The 27250-nt window shown below is 38.2% G+C and overlaps 1 protein-coding gene across 2 annotated transcripts in view; it reads left to right on the top strand.

The window, feature by feature from the left end:
* The first annotated feature begins 287 nt into the window (after window positions 1-287).
* Window positions 288-27250, top strand: part of GNB1 (G protein subunit beta 1) — a 108422-nt gene continuing 81459 nt past the window's right edge. For both annotated transcript variants that reach the window (XM_074306543.1, XM_074306541.1), the window contains exon 1: window positions 288-713. The gene's annotated coding sequence lies outside the window, so the exon portion shown is untranslated. The remainder of the gene's footprint in view (window positions 714-27250) is intronic.

A 27250-nucleotide genomic window follows, 5' to 3' on the forward strand; every position in this document is an offset into this window, starting at 1 on the left:
GAGCCTAAGGCCTGGAGCCCGGGGCAAGCGCCCAGCCCCTCCCACCCTGCCCGGGGCGGTGGCCCGCGGGGCTCCCGGGCGGGCCGAGGACGTAGAATGGAGAAGGAGTAGCAGCAGGGATCGCTCGCAGGCAGACTGGCTGGCTGGCTGGCGCGCGGCGCATGCGCCCTGCGGCAGGGCGGGCGGGCGGGGGCGGCGGCGCGCGGAGGGGGAGGGGGAGGGGGCCAGTGGGCGGGGGCGGGCAGGGCGGTGCGTGGGGTTTCCCGAGGCTGCGGGCAGGGGCCCCCGCCGCGCCCATCGCCGATGGCTGGAGGGATCTGAGGGGCGGACGGAGGTGGCGGCTGCAGCGGCGGGAGCCAGGCCGGGCGCGCGAGGCCGGGGGCGCGAGGGCGGACGCGAGAGGACGAGCGCGAGAGCGGGAGCGCGAGCGGGAGCGGGAGCGCGAGGCCGGGGCAGCGGCGCCAGGCGGGGCAGAGTGGGAGCAGCGGCCTCGGACCCCCGCCGGGAGCTCCGGACGGACAGACGGACTGACTGACTGACCGACGGCGGGAGCCCCTGCCCGGCCCGCGGGAGCCCGGCCGGCCCGGCCCAGCCCAGCCCAGAGGCGGCGGCGGCGGAGGAGGAGGAGGCCCAGGCGCCCAGGCCCCCGCGGCGGCGGCCGGACCCCAGGACCAGGACGAGGCCCCCGCCCGTTCATGAGCGGCCCCGCCGAGGTAACGGCCCCGCCCCGCCCGGCCCTGCCCGGGGCGCCCCCAGCCTGCGCCCCGCCTTGTGTACTCAGCCCCCCCAGCCCGCACCCTGTCTTGTGCCGGCGCCCCCCCATCGCCATCCCGGCGTCCACTCCGCTTCTCTCTCCTCCCTGCCCGCACCCTGCCTGGTGTCCCCTCCCCCCGGCTCTGCACCCCACTTTGTCCCGAGGAGCCCCCTTCCCGCGCCCCCTCTCCGCCCCGAAGGCTTTGCAACCCCCTCCCTGTGTCGGGGCCTCCTCGGCTCCCCCTGATCTCGCGCCCAGCCCCCCATCCGGGCCTGCCCAGGGGTTCCCGGTCGCGCGCCCCCTCGCCCTGACCCGCCCGGAGCCCCTTCTGGTGGTCTTTCTCCTCTCGTGGGCCCCCCTCGGCTCCCCTTCCTCCTCCCGCCTCCCCCTCCCTGTTTCTCCTCTTCCTCCCTCTGGACCCCCCTCCCCCCACAGCCATGCTGGTCTTGCCATAGCCCTCCCTCCGGGTCCCCCAGCATCCTTGTCTCCATATTTCCTCCTCCCCCTCTCCTCCCTCTCCTGCCCCCAACATCCTTCCCCAGTGTCCCCCTGGTTTTTTCCTGCCTCCTCCTCCTCCCCCAGCCCTTGGCCGCCGAGGTCCCCGGGCTCCCGCCGCCCTCGGAGGGGGTCGCGTGTGCCCAGCCTTGCCTCGACGGAGAGCTGCATTTTGCCTTTTCTGGGCAAAAATACACACCCGGGGGTAAAATGTGGTCCCCCTGCCCCAGACCCTCCGAGTGTCGTCCCAGAGCGGGTGGGTTTGGGCTGGCCCGGCCCGGGGGAAGCAGGGTCGGGAGAGGAGGGAGTGTTCGGTCGGTTCGCCCGGCCGGGAGGTGCCCAGGGTGCCGGGCTTCCATCCTGGCTCGTTCCATTTGTGCCGTCTGAAACGCACAGGGCGTCCTGCTTTTAATTGTGAGCCCGGAGAAAGCAGGGCTTGGAAATGGATCCCCCACGGGAAGAGTTAGAGGGGGTGCCCAGAATGCTGTCGTGTGTGGAGTAATGGTGGAGAAGCGATTAATAAAAAGAAGGGGTGTAAACCCTAAGCCAGGAAGAGAGGCTGGAACGGGTGTTTACTGAAGGGGACATGACTGCTTTTTATCAGAGAGCACGCCGAAAGCATTTAGGACCATATGCATTTCTGTGAATTTCTTCCTTCTGCATCTGGTAGGGTGGTGCATTTTTTTTTTTTTTTGGGTGCATGTAACTGGAATATGTAAGATCATGGAGGATGTGTGCCAGAACAGAGTAAGGGAGCAAGTCTCCATGGAAATCAGTGCTCGAATTTGGAGTTAAAAATACCCAAACAGCCTATTGTGAAAAGTTCAAGATTCTTTTTAGAAAGGGAGGTTTTTCTATGACAAAAATGTTCTTCTAATTTTAAGCTGGTAAACAAAAGAATAAATACTTTGGAATCTGAGACGGCTAAAGGGAGTTTCTTTGACGAGACCTTATCTTCTCCCCACCTCCCCCTTTTGGGGGATTTTTTCTTAATCGAGGTTATTTCAGGATGCTAGCTTTGTCACTCACACGGGATTCGTTGAGATTTTAGCAGATGTGACTTTAAAATTTTTGTGACAATCACTTGAGACTCAAAACACTTTAAAATGCATTTTTCCTCTACCAGCGACTTCCACATTACAATTTTAGATACTGAATGCACATTTAAAGAAGAGAGGAAGAATGAAATGAGGAAGCTGAGAACCTAGTAAACTGGTGGGGGGGGGGGGGGGGTTGGGGTTTTTTTTTTTTTTTTTAAGGCAGCTGTCTAAAATGAGAGAGGGGATTTAAAACTGAAACAAAGAACTGGAATAAGTAAAAAAAAATAACAATAATATTTTACAGTGGTTTATAACCTTGTGAAAACGGATCGCACATCTTTCCAGTTTTCTCCTGAGTGTAGGGCTGGTTTGGAATACAATGTTATCTCGTGAGGTTTAAAAGGATAGAACTCGACTCCTTCTCCCGGCTCACGGATAGACTCGGGAGTTGGTCTGGGGGGCAGCAATCTGAGGGCAGTTCTGCCAGTGCAGATTCCCCGGAGCTGTGTCTGTGGGAGAGTTTCCCCCTCACCCTTGCTGTGAATGAATGGGTCCTTCTGTGCCTGGGCCCAATAACTGCAACAAGATGGCGTTTCCTCCAAAGCTGGAGCTTTCTCTTTTTCAGGAAGCTCCCTCCTCATCACGGCTTTTACTAAATGATATTCTGGGGGTTTGTTTGTATTTTGCATTTGTTAGTTTTCATTTGCATTATTTGAGAAGACTTCAAAAGAGGGAGAGAAGAAGGAAAGTGACTCAAGTGACTAGTTTTCTTCCTATTTTTTGAAGGGCTTCTCTTCAAACTGAAGACTAGTGGGAGGAGTAAATAGTTCAATTGAAAATTCCACCTAACTGGTAACTAGAACAGCTGATGATAGGAAATTTTACCTCTTTCTGTATTTCTTAGACTTTTTTCTTTATAGAATATCTGGTTGTTTTGTACACATTCGTTCACATAGTTTATTAGCTCAGAGCTTATATATACTGAATTTAGTGAATTGATTAACTAATTTATAATTTAAAAATGGAATTATTTCTACTTAATCTACTTGTTAGATCTTTGTTGCGCATCTTTTGGAAAACTATAAAAGCCTTTAAAATTGTGGTACCTTGTGTCCTGTGATTTTTATTAAGAAGGCTGTGTTATATATTGGATTCCTTGCCATCTAGGGGAGGGAGGGGGGAGAAGAGAAGAAAAAAAAAATCGAAACAAGGATTTGCAAGGATGAATGTTTCTGTGGATATATTAGAAGTAATGCATTACTGGTAGTTGGGGGGGGAGTAGGTACACTTTTTGTATTTTAAATTTGTTACACACAGCAAGGAATGTGACATGTAATAATCTGAAGTAGAATTGGATAATAAAATCATATTACTTATCAACTTTTATTAAAGTAACTGATCATAGTTTTGACTATTTTCACAATTATGAGATGTTTGGGTTGACCCCTATAATGTGATATTATTCTCTTTATTTTCCATTGCTTACATTAGTCCACAACATGTAAATAACGGCACTTTAGTCCATCATGCATAGCAGACTTTCTTGGGCAGATTGGGGAAGCCAGGGAGGATTTAGGGGGCAGAGCTGGGGAAGTGCAAATCTCCAAGGTGAACTGGTGTGTTGGGAGGGAGTCATTCAGCTCTAACACTAGCATTGTGTGTGGGTGGATGGAGGTGAAATGGGTCAGGGGGATTTTGCTCCAAAGGACAGAATCGGCATCAATGGGTGGGAAGCTCCAGGGAGCAGATTGTGACTCAGTATGAACACTTCCCAATGATTAGAGGATCTCCCAAATGGAACGGGGCGCCTCTGCGGGAGGCCAGTCACAGGAGTTTTCAGATTTAGGTTCCCCCTGTTCAGGGATGGAGGGTCATGGACAAGTCTCTGTCTTCCATCTTTGTCTAGAATATAGGCGTTGTATTGGAAGGTCTCTGGTGTTTGCTCTGCAGCTCTAAGTCCTGGGCTTCTCTGTTAATAGAGGTTCTTGAATTAGACAAGGCCTGAATCCAATCCATGGTGTCAGATATTAACTGTATTTTTATTTTTTTGTTAAACATTTCCCAATTCCATTGTAATCTGGTTTTGACCAGACTTGGGAGTTTGGGGTAAGTCCTGCCCACTGTGAGTTTGATTCTACTCTGCTAGATGATTTTCAAGATCTCTTCTCACCAAAATGATTTTGATTCTGGTTACACAGGAATTCTTTGAAGGTGATACTTTGGAAAAGCAAAGTAGCATTGTGCGTTTGTGGCTAAAACCACTCCATTTATCCTTGCTTACTCAGACCAACTCTTAGGTTAGTGTGTGGCCGCCTGTCTTTGAAATCTAATATCCAGTCTTAGAAGTCTTTGGCATTTTATTACTATCAAATTACTGCCTGTTTGTTAAGGTACTGACCTTTTCACATAAGCCTTGAAGAAATAACAGTTTCTTGTGTTGTTTCATTTGTTTTGGTCATCTCTGAATTTTTGTGTCCCTTTTGGGGGTTTTCTTGGCAGAGATACTGGAATAGTTTGCTATTTCCTTCTCCAGGGTATTTTACAGATGAGGAAACTGAGGCAAGCACAGTTAACTGACTTGGCCAGGGTCATGCGGCTAGCCAGTGTCTGAGGCCAAATTTGAACTCAGGTCTGCCTCTTTCCACTGCGCCACCTAGCTGCCCTTTTCTTCCATGTACAGACATAGAATATGAGCTATGAGAGGTCTACCAACCTAGAAAGGCTTTGAGCCCAGCAGTGAACGGTCTGGTCTGAGGACCAGCCTGGTAGGTTTGGAGGCTCATCCCCAGAAGGTTGACTATTTGACTAAGTTGACTTTTGAGGGACCATCTACTAAGGTATGAGAGGTTGGGATCTGCTTGGGCACACAGTGGTGAAAGGAAGTACTCCTGTGTATGCTGTATCTGATTTTACAACTTTTTTCAGTATTTTCTCATGATCTTAGATTCCAGCTGAATTGCCAAGTCTGAGCCTATATGAGCAATGTAACGCTTGGTAGATACATTTAATGTTTTTTACATCTTCATGTGAATTTTAAAAATTGTTTGGAACAAATTTGTAGCTTCTCAAGCACAGTTTGTAAAATTAGATATTTTTAAACTGTGTTACTCTTTTCACTCAGCTTAATGGGTATTGTTTTCCTTTTGAAAAAGGTAGCTCCAAGATACAAAGTGAGACCATGTCTGTCTGAATTATCTGATTAGGTTGTCTTTTTGAGACTCTCTATATCTTAATAAGGTAAGGTTGATATCTTATTTTAGTATTAGAGTATTGGCTTTACATATTCATCTTCAAATAATTGTTTTTTTCTCCCCTGATGAGCTTGGCTTATGTTGGCCTCTAAATTGGATTAAATTCTTACTGACAGTGGACTCTTAGCTTTTCAGCTTTAGTGGATTGGTAATTGATATCTCAGTATTAATATTCTAGGTTTGGCCATATGGCATACCATGTTATTTTAAATCCTTTCACACTAGTTAAATTTTGACGAGACTAAAAGCAAAAATCCTATGGTCATACCTACTGAATTATCAGTATTAGACAACCTTGTCATCTTTGGAATTTTTGCCTTAGAAAAACTGGTGTTGGTTTTTTTTTGGGTTTTTTTTTTTTTTTTTTTTGGTATTGCTTCAGGTTGATAGATGTGGGGCATTGACAGATTAGAAAGTGTAAAAATAAGCTGGTGGTGAATTATCAGGTGATTGTATCCATAGGCTAGAAAAAGGTCCTGACAGATCTTGGTGAAAATGAAGTTCAGAGTGTCTCTAATATTCACCTAAGAGAACTTTCAGGTTTTAAAAGTAACCAAAATCAAAATTTCTCCATAATGCAGCTTCACATTAACTAACTGGTTTTCAACAAGGGATAGGATTTGAAAGCTGAGTTTTGCTATTAAAACCTCATTTTAGAGAGAGAGGTAATTTGTTGAAATTTGAGTCAGTCAGCAGATTAGTAGAATATTAAAAGCTTTTTAAAAAAGCTTTGAGCTTTTTTTGAGCAGTATCTCCACCATTAGCCACAGTGATCAGAGGAAATGATTGCTAGGTGTTTTCTGATGGAATAGTAAACATGCCTGTTTTGTAGAGAAGTGTTTTTAATTTTTTTTCTTTTAAGCAGCAAAATATTTATTCATTTTTAGTAAGACTTATTTGTAGGATTCTATCAATTTCAAAGACAAAAGCAAGTTTCTCTGAGTCATTATTGAACAGATTACATATCTGAAACTGCCTTATCATTATTAAAGGGTTATTTTATCTTAAAAGTGAATTAAGTTCAAATTGAAGGAATAACTTAGAATGTGAAGTCTTCAGCATTCCAAACCTAGAACACTCAAAGTTGTAAAGTTTTTGATTTAATATTCTGCTTGCTTACAACGGGTACCTTGTTTTCTTTGGCATTTATATGTGTGTATATAGGTGTGTTTTTCTAGCTTTGTCCTGGCATGTCTGGCAAAAGGATAGGGTGACTATAAAATAGATGCCTCTTGGGTATAACAAAAACAATCTGTGCTAACTCCACTGTGACTTTCAATTTTAGGGAAAATAGAAAAGTATGCTATAATTTCATAAAAAGTAGTGCTAGTATACATCATCCTTTCTTTAGACATCTGTTTTGTATGTGATTAATTAAAAGTTGGGTTGGTTTTTTTTTTAATTCCTCATAATTATAGAGATTAATTCAGCCTATGTGTGTACACTTTTCTTATGTATTAGTCTAAGCCTCAGTTTCTGTATCTTTAAAATGATGGAATTGTACTAGAAGGTCCATTTTGCAATTCAACATTTATCCATTCTTACTTCTAGTTTTATTCTCTCCGATTTTCTTCCTCCTCATTTTTTTCTACACCTATTGAATGTTCACTTATCTAGATCCTTTATTAAGGCTTTTGAGTTTGGTATTCTTCATTATTAAATTTATGTCACATAAGCTAAATTTTGGAGGAAGCTCAGAGAGAAGGCGGTCTATTCCAGGCAAGGTTGGGAGATAACCTGTGGGTGCAGAGGAGAGGAAAATAGAACAAGTCAACTGGTTTGACTGAATGTACGGGTGTATTATCAGGAAAAAGAAAGGTAGGTGAAAAAGATGTTACGGGGGAAGAAGAGACAGGACCTAGCAACTAACTGATTAAAGGACATGAGGGAGACAGAGTTAAAGATGACTAGAATTTGGAGCAAGGGTCAAGTGGACTAAGCAAAATGCAGTGCCATTCATTGAAGTAGGGAAGACACTTAGCAGATGCTTTATGTATGAATGAGAGTTGAATGAACATTCTGTCCCACTTCAGTCTTAAAAAAAAATTTAGGTGGAAATTTCCCAATAGAGATATACCTCTGACTTAAAACACACACACACACACTCACACACACACACACACACACTCACACACTCACACACACACACACACACACACACACACACACACACACACACACAAACTGTTTTGAGTGGTTCCTATTTTAACAGCATACCCTATTTTAGGAAAATCTTCTTGAATCACCCGCAAACTACACTACAATAGTATTGCGTGTTATGGTCCATTAAATGTTAGCTCCCCTCCTTACAAATCAGTAACTACTCTCTTTTTAAAGATGAGGAACTAAATTTTTAAGTTGAAGTGTTAAGAGAAATGAAAACAAAGCATCCTTAAAATTATATTTTAGATCAGTAGTAATATTCTCTTTAGGGATATTTTGAGGAGAGAATGCTTATAATAAATTAAACCTGTTTTGCTTTTAAAATTCAATAATATACATATTGAAACTTTATAAAATAGTATTTATATCGTTTTATTTTAAAAGTCAGAAGAAGAGATAAAAAACATTTTTTTTATTTTCTTGTTCTAGTGTAAATGTAAGTGTTCTGTATTTGGGAGAGAAAAACCTATCTTTTTACTATAGGAAGAATACCTTACATAAACTTATTTCACCCTAAATTACTATTAAAATTTCCATTTCGTGAAAGGATGGAGGAGAAAATGTTTTTGAGGTGTTGGAGAGAAGGGTAAGAGTAGTATAGAGGAAATGAAATTTTGTGGATGGTTTTAACAAAATTTGACATAAAATTTCATAGCAAAGTCATTTTCTTAGCATAGGAAAATAAAAAGATGTCATGTGTTGTTCAGCAATTAGATTTCAGGGTGGGATTACATTTCAGCCTTTCAGCAGAATACTTAGTAGTATGATGCCTTTTTACAGGTTGAAATTCTGTAGAAGCAACACAAAAGTTCCTGTCAGAATAGCTGGGCCTCCTTGTCAATCACTAACTGTAGGGCCTTTAAACAAGCCACTGCTGATCTCTGGGCCTCAGTTTCCTTGACTTCAGAATGAGGAAATAAGCTTTTTGAGGGCAGGGACAGTTGTTTTTTGTTTGCATTTATTTATTTACTTACTTACTTAGTTGTTTGTTTATTTATTTATTTGTTTGTTTGTTTGTTTGTTTATTTATTTCTGTAGTCAAGTCTGCAAGCATTTATTTAGTGCCTGCTTTGTGCTAGGCACTGTGCTAAAGAGCTGGTGATACGAATAATAGCTTTAAAAAATATATATTCCTGTCCTTAAGGAGTTCACAGGTTTAATGGGGGAAACAACATGCCAACTACTTTATATATACAAGATACACTCTAGGATAAAGTGGAGATAATCTCAGAAAAAAGGCGTTAGCATTGAGATGGCCTGAAAAGACTTCTTGTAAAAAGGTGGAGTTTTGGCTGGGATTTGGAGAAAGCCAAGGCAGCCAGGAGGCAGAAATGATGCACCCAGCAGATACGATAAGTTCTTGATGAGTGCTGGTTAGATTATAGCAGTCTGGATCCAGAATTCTTAACTTGGGGGAGCTGAACTTGTTTTTTTATTTTTTGTTTTTGTTTTTGTTTTTTAATAAGTAGAAAGATAATTTCTATTTCAATTGAACTTTTTTCTTCGATGTATATTATTTCAAATATTCTGAGATAGGGTTCATAGGCCTAACCAATTGACAAAAACTTGGGTTCTTGACATAAAAAAGATTAAGAATTTTTTCATCAAGATGATAGCAAAAGCCCCTTCCAGTTCCAAATCTTATTATCCTGTTAATGACTATTGGTGGTCATAGAGCTAGTATGCTAGTAAGTATCTAACCAGGACCAGAGTCCAGGGCTTGTAACTTCTAGATCACTGTTCTTTCCATCCTTCTAAGCTGTCTGATAAAGTTATATTTGTGACCATTTATTTTAAAAGCACATTTATTTCTGTAAGCATATACAAGCTTGATAATTTAATTTACTGTCTTATTATGTAAATGTAACTGTAGGCTATTGAGTTTTAAGGATTTTAGCATTTAACCATTTAAATCAGACCATAACTTCCATTTCCCATGTTCAATTCAGACTCCTCTGTCCTTGGTCTTTTGAGCAATCAGAGAAATTAAGTTCCTCCTTTCTAAACTCTACAGCAGAAATGTCAGACGCTACATTCCCAAGTGCTGACCACACCAGATTATAATTCTATTGGGAAGTAATTAACAAACTAAATAAAAATACAACAAAATACTGACAATGTTACGATTTAAAACTAAGTCAATATGCAGACCAAAGGGATCCTTTTGTATTCTTTATTGGCCCAGTTTTATTTCATTTGGCTACCTCTGTTCTAAAGGAATAAAAGGCTAATGGGGCCTGATCATTGCTTTCCTTTTAGAACTACTCGGGAAGAAAGAACTGTCCTTAAACTTGAGGTAGAAATCCTCAGGTAAAGAATAATGAAGCAAAGCATTACTTTCACTTTCTCTGTTGAGACAAGGTGTGGGATGTTGTCAGTTTTCATTGTAAAGAAATTCTGATGGTTTGAATCACAACTTTTATATAAGATTGACTGACTTAGGTGGATTTATTCCATCAGAGCATACAGTCTTTCTGTCCATTAATTATTACTTCTTCTGGCCATATGAGTAGCCATTCTTTTCTGATCATACATCTCTGTGATGACATTCTTTTATTCTTTTTCTTAACAAAGAAATTTAGAGGAAGGTCCCCAAACACTGGTTGGCTCCGTGAAGGATTTATGGGATGAAACAAAAACAATGGTCACATGGGATGAAAGGGCACGAATTAGTTGCCATCTGTACTGTTGGCAGAAAGAGTATCAGCTTTGAGATTAAATTGTTGAGATAAAACCAAATAGTTTATTAATATAATGATTTTAAATTTATCATCTTTTAAATTATAATTTTCTCAGAGGCTTTCAATATTTTAGAAAAAAAAACTAGTCTTCAGTATTAGAAAAAATTAGTCCACCCCCCCAAAAAAAATATGCTTCCCTTCTACCAAATTTCTGTGTACCACCGCTGTACCTTCCAATTACATTTACTTTTTGGGCCTTAACACTTGTCACTAATTCTTATGACAACACTTGGAATATGTAGAAAATTAGTGCAAACCAATCTCATATTTAGAGTTTGAGGCACAATTGATAGATTTAGAGACAGAGAACAAGAACTTGCTCAGCAAGTGTTATAGCTGTCTATTGTTTTCTCTTCTGCAACAAGGTTTTCTAGAATGCTACTTGTTTATATTCCCTCTGCAACAGGTTCATAAATTTCCTTCAAAGCTCAGCCCAAATGCCAACTTCTGTAAGAAGTCCTTTTCCAGTTCTCTCTCTCTCTCTCTCTCTCTCTCTCTCTCTCTCTCTCTTTCTCTACTCTAATGGCACATTTCATTATTTCAAGATTTTATTTAAATTAAGAAAAATTTGTGGTAATAATGGATTAGTTAAATATATGTTTGACAATTCAGAGAACATCAAAACCTTATCTGTACTTGCCTATTATATTCTGATTATTCATTATAAAAACATTATGGTAGGTGGGGACTAGGTGGCCCAGTGCACCAATGCTCCCATGGAGCCACGAATATTCATCTTCCTAAATTCAAATCCAGACACTTACTGGGCAAGTCACTTAACTCTGCCTTACTTTCCTCATCTGTCAAATGAGCTGGAGAACTAAATGGTGAATCACTCCAATATCTCTGTCAAGGAAACCCCAAATGGGGTCACCACTGAACAGTTGTCATAGGTGCTAGGTGAGACTTGTTCTCAAGAAGTTTCCATTCCATTGGTAGGAAGCAGTATAGAATAAGGAAATATAAAATAATTTAAGGAGGGAACAAATGTGTAGAACTGGGCAAGATCCTGTGAAGGAATGACACCTGAGCTTCTTGGAAGTGAGAAATGAATGCATTCAGGACATCTTACGGGTTCTTCAAAATTAGAAAGGAGGCAAGTTTGTATGAGAATAAGTGTTTCAGAACTCAGCTATATTTGAAAGAAGCTCCCCCAAAAAGAAATGGGGACAATTCCTGGCCCTTAATCAAATGGGTATGATTACAGTGTTCATGGATGTTTCCATTTCAATCTCCACTTTGGTTCCCTGAGCTTCTTTGCCACCCAATATAATCCAGGATAATTATGAACTATATTGAGATGTAGATTTCTTGAGGAAATTTTAGGAATTCCCAGTGCTCCATTAACATTAAAAGTTTAATAAATACTTTATTTTAAAAGAAAATTACAAATTTCAATTTCAAACACTAAATGTCTATCATGTAGCATGAACTGGAGAAGAAAAAAAAATTAAGGAATTGTTTTAATGCCCTCCCTTTATGGAAATTACTGTCTTATAGGAGGATGGGACATAGAACTACAAAACAGTTTAAAGGATAGGTATTGTAATAGAGCTATGAGGGGAAAGGCACTTCCAATGTGTAGTGTGAGGAGCGGTAGAATAAGAAGATAAGGAAAAGGTTTTTATGGAGGAGAATAGCCTTTGTTCTGTGGCATAGGATGTCATCCAAGTGACCATGGGGCTCATAGGGTTCATGGGGAGCTGTATAAGGAAAGACATGTAGGAGAGAAAACATTTGGGGGAAATAATGTGAACGCAAGCTAGAAAGAAGGAGCAATCTTCTACATTCTGGAGGGCCCTGACTGACCACTCTTGAGGAGTTTTGAGCTTTTCTGTAGGCATTGGGATGGCATTAATAGATCTGCCCACCAGAAACAGTCATCTATGAAAGATGGATTAAGCTATTTTAGCATGATTGTCTAGGCAGGTCATGAAAACTTATCCACAAAGTTATTGGCAGTGTAATAATGAGGGAACAAGAATGAGGGGGATTCCACATCTTCCCTCTCCACATCATTGTCCAGTAACATTGGTATTGGCATCTTAGTATGACATGGTATGCTATGGTATAGCATTGTATAACTTTTGGGGTGTTGACTATTGTAAATCACTCTTTTGATAAACTCAACTAGAATCATCCTGAATGTTCTGGTGAATTTTTTCTATATTGGATTCAGATCCTTAAAATGAAAATGTCCAAAGGAAGTTCAAGATGAAGGAAGCAAATGAACTTGAATATGAAATATGAAATGAGCTTATTATAAGATTAAATATTAATTTCCATTTATTAAGAAAATATGTATATTATTTTGTTTAATATGAATTTTAATATTAAAGACATTGAATTTAGATAACACAAAAACCTTTAAACTTTCCTCACTTGTCATGTTTGTTTTAAACCAGGTACAAATACGGAAGTACCTGTCTATCACTTGAGAAAGAATACTATGACATTTCATCAATTTTGAAAAGGATATGTACTGTTTATGATATCAGCAATTATAGTCAATGAAAAATGTGATGGGGATTTATATTTGAAAGTCAGGCTGCTAATCAAAAGGTTAGATGTTTTGAATTGATTTTTTTAGTAATGGTAATTTGATGTTGAGCAAGCTATCTACACTTGAATCTAGCTCCCTTGAGACCACTGGCAAGAACGTAAGATGGCTTGGCCTTCCCTTTCATAAGATAGCCAATTACAGGTTTGTCTCCATTATGATTCTGCCTTCCCATCACTCCTTATAGTTCAGCACTCCATTTACCCACCCTCCTACTGGGTGGATGGGGATCAGGTAACAGGGGAGGGGCTGCTGACCTCTGGGGTTTATAACTCACTTTGGCTCTGCATACTCTACTTTGGTTGTGATAGGAGGCCACCCCTCCCCCCCTTTCTCCTGGTTCTTATTTCTCCTTCCGATTTCACCGGGAAAGACTTGGTAGGTAAGTAGCACAGCTTGAGCTGGCCTGGACCATTGGGTGGCACATCTTGTTACCTTCACTTTTCTCACAAGCTCTTATCCCTCATCCCTCTTCCAAACTTCCTGTTTGTCTTCAGGCCACCACCACACCTGGGTTCACAACCTTGGTATTTTCCTCAGTTCTTTACTCTTTAACTTACATATCCATTCAGGGACCAAATCATGATGTTTCTAACTCCATGATGTTTTCCCTCATAAGTGTTGAGCTTGATTTTTCCATCAAGAGATTTGCTACTTTATGATGAGAGCTGGCATTAGAATGTTGAATCATCTGGTAAAGATAGCTGACATTTACATAATACTGTAAGATTTACAAAGCTCTTTGATAGTATCTGATTTGACCCTCACTATGACAACATAAGATGGATGCTATTATTTATGTTATCCTCCTTTAACAAATAGAATAACTGAGGCAGAAAATTATTTGCCCACTTTAACACAGCTGATAAGTGCCAGGTGTTCTAGACTCTTAAGCCCCTTGCTTTTCTTTTTTTTTTTTCTTTTCTTTTTTTTTAAGTTATGCCAAATAAGCTACAATAACAGTGATGGTTGAATTTTTGTGGGTTTTTTAAAAAGCAGTTATATTTGCTGACATAAGTCAGTTATGTCTGAAAAAAATTTTGGCTTCTAGTCTCATTCCTATGGCTGCTTTATCTCTTAAATCAAAATTTTAAAAATCAATAATTTAGTTATACATTAATCGATCAGAAAAATCTTCCACTTTTCTCTGCAAACAAGTAGCATTAGATGCCTTCTCCTGTCTCTTATTTGAGGCCAGACTTGGTGACTATAATTTCACAGCCTTCAGTTTTGATTATTTTATTATTTTTCTTTCCATTATATTGTTGTAATCACAGAAAATATTGTTTGCTTGGTTCTGCTTGCTTCATTTCTTGTCAGCTTATGTCTTCATGCTTCTCTCTAGTTGGCATATTGTTTCTTACTGTGATCTTCTGTTATAGTCATGTACCACAATTTGTTTAACTATTCTCCACTTGTTGACTATTGTCATTTTTAGTTTTTGCTACTTTTAAAAGTACAGTGGTATATATGAGGCTTTTGGGTGGCTAAAGTTCAGTAAGTTCTGAGTTCAAATTTAGCTCGACATTTGCTAATCTTGTGACCCTGGGCAAGTCACTTTACTCTTGTTTGCCTTAATCCACTGGAGAAAGAAATGGCAAATCAATCCCATATCTTTGCCAGGAAAACTCCATGGATAGCTTTGGCATACTAGGGTTTACAGGATCATGAAAAGTTAGACACGACTGAACAAGAAATCAGAGGTTTTGATAGAAAGATTTTGCCCATTCAGCCAATTCCCTTCTTATTCTACTTGCATTAATTTTGTTCATATAAAAACATTTTTTCTTTTGTATGTTATTGAAATTACTTGTTTTTATCTTTTAAAATTATTTCTTAGCCCTTGTTTGGTTTAAAATTTTATTGCCTATTCCAGTAGAGTTGGGATGAAAAGTGCCACTCACATTGAGAGAGCAGAATATTTTCACCTTTTTGTTGTTTTTTGCTGGTTGATCTTTTTCTTGTGTTTTTTTTTTTCCATTTTGAGCTGATTTTTCTTGTGTAACATGACAAATATAGACGTATGTGTAAAAAATTACACATATTTAATCTATATCAGATTGCTTACTATTTGAGGAAGGAGGGGAGCAAGGGAGGGAGAGAGAAAAATTTGAAACAGATTTACAAAAATGAATGAATGTTGAAAACTAAATGTATTTGGAAAAATAAAATATTATTTGTTTTTTCTTTAAAAAAAGAATTGCCTAGCTATGAAAGGCATATGATCTTTTCTAAAAAAATTTTTTTTTTTTGTGGTATGAACCTTAATATTCAGGTCATATAAGTACTTTATCAACTGTCTTTTGCTGTTTTTATAAAAGATGAAAGTGCCTAAAAGTATATAGTCAGTATGTTTGATACTGTTCTTAATTTTAGGTTGTTAAAAGTAGGTTGTTGTTATTGTGGAATATGAGGCCCTTCATCGATTTCTGTAGATCATGTAAGGCCTTAAAAACATTGCAGAACCTTTTGGAAAAGATTGATAATATTCAAAGGAGTTTGACCTGATCATCCACATGGAAAAGATCAAGTGGATGAAGAATATTGATTTCCCTGATGTCAGCATTCACTTTTACAGACAGCCCATAGAGCTTGTCCATCAGTTTCTATATCTGGGACAAATAGTACAGATTAGTATATGTAGGACAAACAGTAAAGATAGATGAGGCATTGGACCGAGAGTTGGACATGTGGAGAAAAATGAACTAGATTCTCTTCAGAAAATTGCAATTAACTATCCCTAAGCCTTCTGTGAAATGTAAAGGAATATATTTTTAATATCAACCTCTATTGTTATTGCCCTTTGGCACTGAGATGAATACAGCAACTTCCAAAGAATTAAACATGAGGATCACACAGAGAACAGTACAGTGGCACATGGAAGTTGTGAGCAAGCTACAGCAAAATTAGTCAGTGGGATAATCTGAAGAACAGAAGTGCAAAATAGCATTAAGAAATTGTTTGATTAGAAGAAAAAATGGACTGATCACATGGTACAAATGAAGGATAAAAGGTAGACAGTTGCTATACTCCCTGAAGACCAGTCATATGGTTAAGTGTGGACAAGACTCAAGCAGGATGGGTTGTTATTTGCTAATAACATAACACTAGTGTTGTCCCCAAAGTTAAGTCAGTTAAGTAAAGGTCATGGGCACACCAGTTGTAGAAGTAGCATCAAGGATAAGGAAGGTATTTAAATCATTGAATGAAGTCTAACAGAATTTATAGGATGAACATAATAGCAAAATTGGAAATGTTAACATGATTGGGAAAAGTGGAAATCAGTTCAAGCATAAATAAAAATAAATGCCAGGGGAGGGGATCAGACTCAGAAGTTTGTTAGAAAGACTTCTTGAGTAGTAAGTATTCCCTCTAAACTGTTACTTTGAACTCACTCCTAGGAAATAACTAGGGACCCAAGCCTTCATATCCCATCTAGTTCCAAATGCCTCCATGCTAATTCAAACTCTTCCAACTCTTTTTTTGTGTCTTTTTCTTCCCTGGATTATAAGCTCTTTTTCAACAGGAATTTTCTTCTAGTATTCGTATCACTAGCAAGTGCTTAATAAATGCGCTAGTAAGATTTAAGAAATCTCCAACAGCTCAATGACCTAGAGAATGAAAATGATATATTGTGTGTATGCAATTCTTGACACTAACATAAGCTACAAAAAGTTAGTTGTGGCATATAACAGAGAAATAATGAGATAATAGTGATTAGAGTTCTTGCTTTTGAATCAGGAAGACCTGGGTTCAAGGTCTACTTACATATAACTAGTTTTATGATCTTGATTAAGTGCCACTAGTTGATACACAAAAGAACTTTCTAATATCTAACACAATAATGAGTTGCTATGGAATTTATACTCCAAAAGCCTCCTAAACCTATGATCTCATTAGACTACATCTCAGAACACGTCAGATGGCAAGATGTTATAGAAAAAACACTGAATTTAGAATCAAAAGTTGTGTTCACATCTCATCTCCAACACTTGGGTTTGGAAATTGGAAATCATTTAATATCTTCAACCTTTACTTTCCTCAGTTTGTGAAATGAGAATAATAAATCAATTTCCTGTCTTGAAGGGTTGTTGGAAGGAAGATTTGATGTAAACCTTAACAAGCTAGAGAAACATGTTAGGACAGTTAGATGGTGCAGGGGATAGTGTTGGGCCAGGAGTCAGAAGAGTCATTTAAGTCATTTTCCAGAGTTCAAATGTGGCCTCAGACACTTCCTATCTATTCCTAGGCAAGTCATTTCATTGTTTGCCTCAAGTTTTCTCATCTGTCAAATGAGCTGGAGAAGGAAATGGCAAAACCTCAAATGGAGTCATGGAGAGTCAAACATTAGTGAAAATGACTGAACAACAACAAACCTGTTCTGGGAAGATGGACATATCAAATAAAAGTCTTAGTGGTAAAGAGGAGAATCAATTCAAACATTTCCTGTGCCCAGACACTGTGAGAGGGGTAGAAATCTTCCCCTTTTAGAAGGCCAGAGGATTGCCATTTGCCTACAGCAGAATTTTTATAATTTGGGAAGATGATTACTTTTTTAAAAAATGGGTCTGTTGGGAAAGTCCTAGTGTAAATTGGTAGCACTTGATTTGGCTTTGTAGGCTTCATAGAGGCCAGAGTCAGAAGGGAGATTGAAATAGGAAAAAGAATATCCTAGATGTTTTGAAGGCAACATCTCGTATGATAGTTTGGCCGGAATGTAGAATTCCTGAGGGGGTAGGGACAGATAATTCACCTGCCTAGAGGATAGAACCAGATTATAATGATGAGTTTGTGTGTTAACCAAGGAGTCACTGAAACTTCTTGAGACATATTTTAGGAAAACTTAACGGAGCAACTTCACCTGACTATATAGGTGATATACCTGGCCAATAGTCTCTCGCCTCTGCAAAGGAAAGAGAGGTCCATTTTCTCACTTTTTTCTTTAAGGAAAAGTTTGGCTAGAATGACACAGGGTTCATTTTGAAGTTGCGTTCATTTACATTCCTGTAATCATGTATATTTTCAGTCTCTCTCTATTCATGTAAGTCTGACCAGCTTTCTGAATTCTTCTGTTTCTTTTTTAAGGCTCAATAACATTTTATTATATTCATGCACCATTCCCCAGTCAGTGGGCTTGTTTCCAGTTCTTTGCTATCATAAAAAGTGCTTCTATGAACATTTCATTATGTTTCAAATCTTTAATTCTGTCTTTGACCTCTTTGGGTACCATGGGATTTCTAGTTCATTTTAGTCACTTTCTTAGCATAGTTACTTTAGAGAACGGTTGGACCATAGCCAACCTTAACATTGATTATTCCTATAATGCAGCCAGGGTAGAAGGCATTACCTTCCTCTCTACCCCATTGGAGTGTCAGTGAACCTGCTAGATCAAGTTTCACATGGTACCCTTCTCTTCCAGCTTTCCACTCTGTGCCTTCTTACTTCTTCTGGAGGAAATCCAGAGTTCTTTTTATATTCAGATCTGAGACTTTGAGATTGAGGCCTTGGAACTATGCCCAAAGGCTTATCAAACTGTGCATACCCTTTGATCCAGCAGTGTCTCTACTGGGCCTGTATCCCAAAGAGATCATAAAAAAGGGAAAAGGACCCACATCTGCAAAAATGTTTATAGCAGCTCTTTTTTGGAGGAAGAGTGATGGCAAGGAACTGGAAACTGAGCCAGATGCCCATCAGCTGGAGAATGGCTGAGTTATGGTATATGAATGTTATGGAATATTGTTCTAAAAGTAATGAGCAGCAGGATAATTTCAGAGAGGCCTGGAGAGACTTACATGAACTGATACTGAGTGAAGTAAGTAAAAATAGGAGATCATTGTGCACATTAACAGCAGGATTACACAATGATCAATTCTGGACATGGTTCTTTTCAACAATGAGATGATTCAGGCCAATTCCAGTAGATGTGTAATGAAGAGAGCCATATGCATCCAGAAAAAGAACTATGGGATCTGAATGTGGATCACAACATAGTATTTTTATCTTTTTTGTTGTTGTTGCCTTTTTTCCCCCTCTTTTTGATCTGATTTTTCTTGTGCAGCATGATAATTGTGGAAATGTGTTACACATGTTTAACATATATTGGATTACTTGCTGTCTAAGGGTGGTTGGGGGACTGTTGAAAACTATGCATATATTTTAAAAATAAAAAGCTAAAAAATATTGCTCAAATTCCCCCCTCTATTTCTTCCCTTCATTCCCTCCCCACTTCACTCTCCCTTTTAAAGAATGTTTTGGAGGGGACAGAAAATATTCAGGAAAAAAAAAAATCTAGAAGAGACCAGACGAATCTTCTTGTAGCTCTTTGGAAAGCCAGTCTTGTTCATTATACTTTCTCAACAATCAACAATTTTGATTGTTTTGTGGTGGTTCTTTCAGTTTACATTGTTACAGAAGTAATAGCTTGTAGTTCTTTTGAGAACTTCATGTTCTTATCTTTTTGACTATTTATCCATTGGGGAATAGCTTTTGGTCTTATATTTGTATTCCTTATCTTAGATATTAGCCATTTATCCCCCAGAAACTTTTGATACAAAGATTTTGTTTATCCTAGTGTCATTGACTTTTTGTTACTTTTATTCTTTGTGATTGCCTCTGTCTTCTGTTTGATTAGGAGTTCCTACCCTATATGTAGCTCTGAAAGATACCTTTTGAGGTTTAGTTTATATATGCATTTGGAACTTAGCATGATATATGGTGTAAGATGTTGATAAATCTAATTTATGCCAAACTGCTTTCCAGAAGAAACTTTTAGTGGTTCCCCTTTAAAATCTTTTATACTTTACTTCTAGGTGATTTCACATTATTCATCTTTCTCTTGCCCCCATACAGTGTTTCTTATTACCATTTCATATAGAAGTCTAATTGATATGATTCAGAATTCATAACAAAGGGACCCAAGGATTCTAAAAATCATAAAGACTATAATCAGCACCCACTTCTGTATCAGATAGGTACAGTGCTGGGTAATAAGGACACAAAGACAAATAAAATGACATATGCCTCCAAGAATCTCCAAGAAGCTGCCTTTGATGAGAAATAGCACATAACTACATAGGTAAATATAGCATGTATGCATGGTAAATTTTTTTAAAAAATTGAGGACATTCGTAGCTAGGGAAGGCCTCATACTAGGGAAAGTAATACTTGAGCTGAGTCTTGACAGCAGCTAAGGATCTTAAAGGGAAGGCTGTAGTAACCAATAGCAACACTGGCTTAGAATATGAAGTCATTCGGAAAATCTTAAAGGAAAGGATAAGGAGTTTTGAGGGATGTTGCCTCAAGAAGCAATGGATGGAAAAATCATTTTAACTATGAAAGAGAATCCTGAGAACATTGGTGGATAAAGTTAGAAAGAGAACGACAAAACAGAAGAAAAGATGGAGAAAATCTATAGATTTTTATACCAAACTTTACTATCATGAATAGTGTAGTCTGACTCTTATATTCCCAGATGCCCCTAAAGAGAAAATGGAAATAGCACTGAAGACAACAAAGATGGGAGCTAGACTGGACTAAGTATATATGGAAGAAACAACTGTGAAAGCATTAAAGGATCAGTTCTCACAGTATATGAAGGAGAGGAGAATTAGCATAGACTTTCATTCTAAAAAAGGATGTCTAAAGAATACATAAATTCTATGAGTAAAAATCTACACATACATCAAGGGCATCCTTGATGAGAGAATTACTAGAGGAATCAGGGAGGACTTTTGTTAGCAATATCTCTCAGTAAGCTACAGCTTTTTGTATGGTATAGTGGGACTGGACCTATTGTTTCATTGAGGGAACTCTCAGTGAAGAAAAGTTCTTCTAAAGCAGAGCTTTACCTGCTCTGTTCAGTTGATAATTTTATATAATCCTGACACATTGAGAGATTTAAACAATTTGCCTATGTAGGGTCATAGTCTATTATACATCTAGGAGAAATTGAACCCCATTTCTGTGGCTAACTCTATATCATTTTGTTATTCTGACACTTTAGACTACATCTCAACATCACAGTTGATTAAAAGTTATAGGTACAACAAGATTATGCTGCTGTTCTTATACTTATTGCTTGACCTTTTTTTTAAGCTTTTGAATTGATGAAAATACATTTGTTAAATTCTTACAATGTGCTAACTTTTTGTTAAATCAGATTCAGTCAAGATTTCTTAATAGGTTTTTAAAGCCTTGACTCAAACCTTTTCTCCACTTGAGTAGGTCTTAAATTTGATTACAGATAGTAATTTTACATATTGGTTAGTTTTTATTTGCCTGATACTTGTCTTCTCATTGGTGATGAAATAAAGAGTTATTTTAAGCTTTTTAATTTAAATGAAATTATCATTAATGTATAGTCTATGTGGTTAGCATAATGGCTGGCATTGCCAAAATAAAATATTAGCTGCTTTTCTAACTTAGTAGTGTTTTGGAAAACATTCATTTTGTAGAAATCATTGAATCTGAGTGAAAACACCACCTACTCCAAACCTTTTATTTTCTAGATGAAGAAGTTGAATGGGTAAGTTAAAAAGCATTTATGTAGCATCTACAAGGTGCCAGGCACTGTACTAGGCCCTGACGATACAGAGACCAAAGGGAAAAAGTCTGACCTCAGACACTTCCTGGGTTTGTGACACTGGACAAGTCACTTCACCCTGTCTGCCTCAGTTTTGTTATTTGTAAAATGAGCTGGAGAAGGGAATGGCAAAATCCTCATGACTTCTGTTAAGAAAATCCCAACTGGGGAGGGTGGCCAGAAGAGGGAGATGGATGATCTGGGGAGGCCCAGCAGAGATGAGGGGCGCTGTAGGGCAGGGCATTGTCATGACCACCAGAGAAGCCAGGGCCATTTCTGAGATGATGGAGGAGGAGGTGAGGAGATGGCAGAAATTGCTGGCTTTGGCAGCTTGCAGCATGGCACAGGGCTGGCTAGGAGGAGTCCTTTTTGCAGATTTGTGGCCCAGTAATACAGGCTGGGCTTCATGGTTACCTAGTGTGAAGGGAAAAGCAGGCATGCCCACAAATTAAGAAACCCACTCAGGCCCTGCCCCTCACTAGCTGTGATGGATGACAAAGTAGTTAACCACTCCTTGGTTTTCTCGTTATATAATACTTGGTGTCTGAACCTCACATGATAATTTTCAAACCTTTTTCACATGTTTTGTTTGATTCTTACGAATATTTGGCACAAGGTGTGAGTACAGTTCCTATTTTGTTGGTGAGACTGCAAAGGCCCAATAAGGATGTATCAGTAATCTATTTACTCTCAGAACCCAGAATTAGATTTCAAGTCTTCTGCCCTCTAGACCAATGAGGACTTCTTTGGACTAACTGATTTCTAAGGGACTGGCAGCTCTTCTGTAGCCATAATTCATATTCAGGACCACAGCTTTGATTTATGATTAATTAGCTAGTATTCTCTTAGTTTGCCTTATTCCATCTATAAGATAATTTTTAAAAAACCAAATTTTTATTATAAGCTTAACAGAAATCATAAAAAGCCATCAGATACAAAACATAAGAATCTTACTCCAATCTTTAAGACAAAGTAGAATGCATGCTTTTTTTTTTTTAACTAATTAGGAATAGAAATGCTGCTCTATCTCAAGCATTACTTCTACCTGAGACCTTTCTTGATTTCCCCCCCCCCAAACCTTTCCCTCAAAAACAAAAAATTACTATATGTTTATTTTGCATGTACTTGTCTCTATATTTTTTCTTATTAAAAGTTGTAACTCCTTGAGAACAAACAATGTTTTGCTTTTTCTTTCTTTCAAATGTCTTAACAGGGAATGTCACATAGTAGGCAATTTAATAAATGCTAATTGATTGGTCTTTTTTTTTTAATAAAGAGTATTTTCCAATTACACATAAAGATAATTTTTAATATTCATTTTTTAAGATTGTTTTTTTGTAGCTAAATCTTATTATAGTTCTTCATTGTATAATGTTGCTGTTACTTTGTGTAGTGCTTTCCTGGTTCTGCTTTTTGGAATACACGGGAGCCACTTGACAGTGGCTGCTGGAGATTCAACCCAGAATGGATTTCCTCTTATGAGAGGATGATACAAGGAGACTGAGAGGCCGGTGCATTGTCTGACCTCTCTCCTCTTCCCTCTGCCTCCAATTTATCTCATTCCCAGTCCACAACACCTGTTTCAGCAAAGGCAGCCTTGCAACTCCTTCAGATGTTATGATCCACAGCTGTGGAGGCTCTTGGGGAATTGATTTGTCCCTTAACATGTGCTCACTTCACTCAGCATCAGTTCATGTAAGTCTGCAGATTTTTTTGAAATCTACCTGTTCATAATTTCTTACAGTATTTCTTTACACTCATATACCACAATTTCTTCTGCTGTTCCCCAATTGACGGACATTCCCTCAATTTCCAGCTCTTTGCCACCACAAGAAAGAGTTGCTGCTATAGATATTAGGCCCTTTTCCCTTTTTTTATGATCTCTTTGGGATACAGACCTGATAGTAATATTTCTAGCTCAAAAGATCTTTCCAGCTTTATAGCCCTTGGGCGTAGTTCTAAATTGCCCTCCATAATGATGAAATCAGTTCACAAATCCACCAACAATGCATTAGTGTACCAATTTTCTTATATCTTTGCCAACATTTTTTATTGTTTTTAAAGCTTAGTTTTTGAACAATCTAGAGTTCTCCAAGCAGGCTCCTAGATTTCCAAAAGCAATCTCCTTGCACACTCTGGATGCATTCTTAACTGTGAATTGTTCTCTTTACTGCACTCTTGGGAGAGTTATCTTTAAACAGTCTGGGTAGTTCAATCAACTGTTGCCTTACATCCCTGACCCTTTCTGCATTTCACTCTTGTTTCTCCAGATGTCGGCTGTATATTTTTATTTAAATGTTCTGCTTTAAATTCATTCTAAAATGGGAACAGTCTCTCCACCCCACCCCCAACAAAAAAAAAAAAAAAAAAAACAAACAACTACCCTGCTCCTGTAGCTTCCTTATTTCTGTTGATGATGACACTGATCTTGTTCCTCACCCCTCCCCCCACCAGTCATTTGTGAGTTCTTTATTTCACAACATTTCTCTACTTAAGTTTAAAGTGCTCAGCAATCATTTTTAGTTTGTTCCTCTTATTTTTCTTCCTTTTGGTGACTAAAGTTTGTCCACAAGCCCTTAGACCAAACCTTAATGGTGGGGTTAAAATTTCACACCTGCCATCCTACTAGTATCCCTATAGTCTCCAGTTGAATTGTTGTTAAGCCTATCTTTCTCCTCTTCTCCCTCCCTCCTTTTTCCCTCTCCTCCCTTCCACCCTTCCAGGGGGTTAGTTCCTGCAAATCCAGGATAAATGGGTTTTTGTTCTGGTTTTGATTTGTTTTCCTGGGTTTTGTTTTTGTATTTGTTCTTTACATGTGTATGGTAGTAAGGTGTTCTGGTGTAAGGAAAAGGCCACTAGATTTTGAAGTCAGAACATTTGGGGTTTCAATTCTTATTCAATCAAACACACTATTACTAAAAATCTACTCTAACACTACTTGTATACTCTGACACATCGTTTAACTTGGGATCATCATTTTGCTAATCTGTACCACCTTCTGTATAAGATTGTTGAGGACAGCACACTTCACAACTTGGATGTCTAAGACAAATGTTGGCTGGCATATTTGTGAATATTTTGTAGGCTTAATTAGCTTTTTAATGTTTCCTTTTAAAAATAATTTTTATTATAAATTTAGTACTCAACGAATTCCAATAAATATTCAGAGTGTAATTGAGGTAAGTAGACATTAGAGTGCGAGTCTTGAAGACATGAAGTCAAATCCCACCTCAAATAATAGTTGTGTGTAACTTTGAGTAATTATGAAGATGATAATAGCACTTTCCTCACTAAGGTTATTGGGAGGATTAATGGAAAAGCAAAGCACTGAACTGCTATCTTTTATTATTAGCTATTCTTAATTGAACCCTATTTTAAATCATGAAGCCTCAGTAGTATACATTTTAATTTTCAAAATAAATTTATTTAACTCAGTAATATGACAGTTTGATCATGGAGGAAAATTCTTGAATTATTAAGACAAGCTAGGATATTTCATAGAACTGTAGAATTTTTAGAGCTAAAAGGAAGCTCAGAAGTCATTAGTCTAACTCCCATCTAAAAATACCAATTCTTCCTTTTTAAAATTTTAGCCTTATTTTTTATATATAACAGAAATCTGTGTTTTTTTTTCTTTTGCATCTCCCTAATCCCCATTTTAAGAAAAAGCAAAGAAAAACATCTCTCATAACAAATATGCATACCCAAGCAAAAAAAATTGTAGCCTTGGTCATGTCCAAAAAATAAATCTCATTCTGCAGCCTAAATCTTTCCAAAGTTGTTTGTCTTTACAATATTAAAAATTGTAGCCATTTTCCCTCTTATTCTTTTTGTTTTTTTTTTTTTTTTTTTTTACTTCATCCTGCATTTGTTTATTATAAAAATCTTACCAATCCTTTCCACAATGCTGCTGACAAATAAGTTAAGCACCCAACAGGGATAAGACTTGTCGAGGCATCCATTCTGTTTTCTGAATAGCTCTCATTTTTAGGAAGTTTTTTCAAAATTTCTTTCTTTGATGTATCAAATGTACCTTCTAGAGCTAGGCAGAACAAGTCTAGTCCGTTTTCAACATAGCAACCCTCTACTTATTTAAGAACAATTGTTAAATTGCCTTTTTTTTTTTTTTTTTAATCTAAACATTCTCTATTTGTTCCGCTCATCTTTATACAACAATATTCCAGTTTTCTTCACCATCCTCATCTTCTTTCCTTACATATACTGCTGCTTGTTAATGTTCTTCTTAACATCGGTTCCCTGCTGGAAAATAGTATACCATATGTGGAATTATTTCTAAGGTGGGTTACAGTAAAATTATCATCTACCTTGTTCTGGACATTGTACTTCCTTTAATGCAACCTCTGCTCCATAATGGTCACTAAAACACTAAGGGTTTTTCTACTTAATGGTTTTCTAGCCATTTCTCCCCATCTTATACTCACCTCGTTTTCAAATGCAACTTTTAAAATGCAATCAATAATTTAGCAAGCACTTATTAAGTGATAACTATATGCTAGGCACTGTGCCAAAGAATAGAGATAGAAAGCTGAGTTGGTGCAGTGACTAAAGCACTATGCCTGGAGTCAAGAAGACCTGACTTCAAATTCAGCCTCAGACACTGATCCTATACAAGTCATTTAATTGCTGTTTGCCTCAAGTATAAAATGGAGATACTATCATCTTTTTCTTGGATTGAAAATCAAGTGAGTAGTATATATAAAACATTTAGCACAGCAACTTGCACATGGTAGATGTTTAATAAATACTTTGTTTCCTTCATTTCTTCCTTCCTTGCAAAGACAGGCCCTGCTCTCAAAGAATTGCAGTATAATGGGAAAGAATGTATAACTATGACACTACTTAAACAGAAGGCATTGAGGATTAGGTAGTTTCTTATAGAAGGTAAGATTTTAAACAATCCTTGGATAATTTAATAAGATTTTGCCTATACTTTTATACCCTCAAAATATTACCTATCTTCCCAGCTTTGCTTTATTCATAAATATACTATTATACTGGTATTAATGTAGTATTATAATATTGATGTTAAACTATCTCTTTTCAAGTGATTAATTTTAAAAGATGGAACAAAACATGTCGTTCCAGTACAGACTGATCCATCAAGTAGTTCTGAGTATGATGTCTTCCCCCTTAGACTATGAACTTCTTGATAGAAAGGATTATCTTTTGCCTTATAATTAAATACATATTGATTTTTAAAAATTGTATCAGAACTATCTATTTACCTTTCAGTTGTCTTTGACACATAGTCGTAGCCACTTATTACACTAAAAGCATGCTTGCTTTTTAATATCATTTTTCCATAAAATACAGATCCACAAGGAGTTTGTCACATATCTGTGATTAATTTACCATACATAGCCCTCACTTGGTGAATAAAAACAATTCTTAGAAAATGGAGATTGTTCAAAAAAAAAAATGTCATTTGAAGTATTCATTATATTCCCCCCTCCTTTATGTAAGTGGGCACCAATTTCTTAAAATACACTAGTAAGTGAGTGTGCTTTGTTTCAGGATTGTTGCTTTGTTTTTGGTTAATGTTATTGGAGAGGAATGTGTTTTTCATATCACCCAAGTGGAATGTTTATTCCTTGCAGACTTGGTAGATTTTGGTTTTACCACTTCCAAGCCCATAATGGGTACT

The sequence above is a fragment of the Sminthopsis crassicaudata genome, chromosome 3 (genome assembly GCF_048593235.1).
Source record: "Sminthopsis crassicaudata isolate SCR6 chromosome 3, ASM4859323v1, whole genome shotgun sequence".
Taxonomy (NCBI): Eukaryota; Metazoa; Chordata; class Mammalia; order Dasyuromorphia; family Dasyuridae; genus Sminthopsis; species Sminthopsis crassicaudata.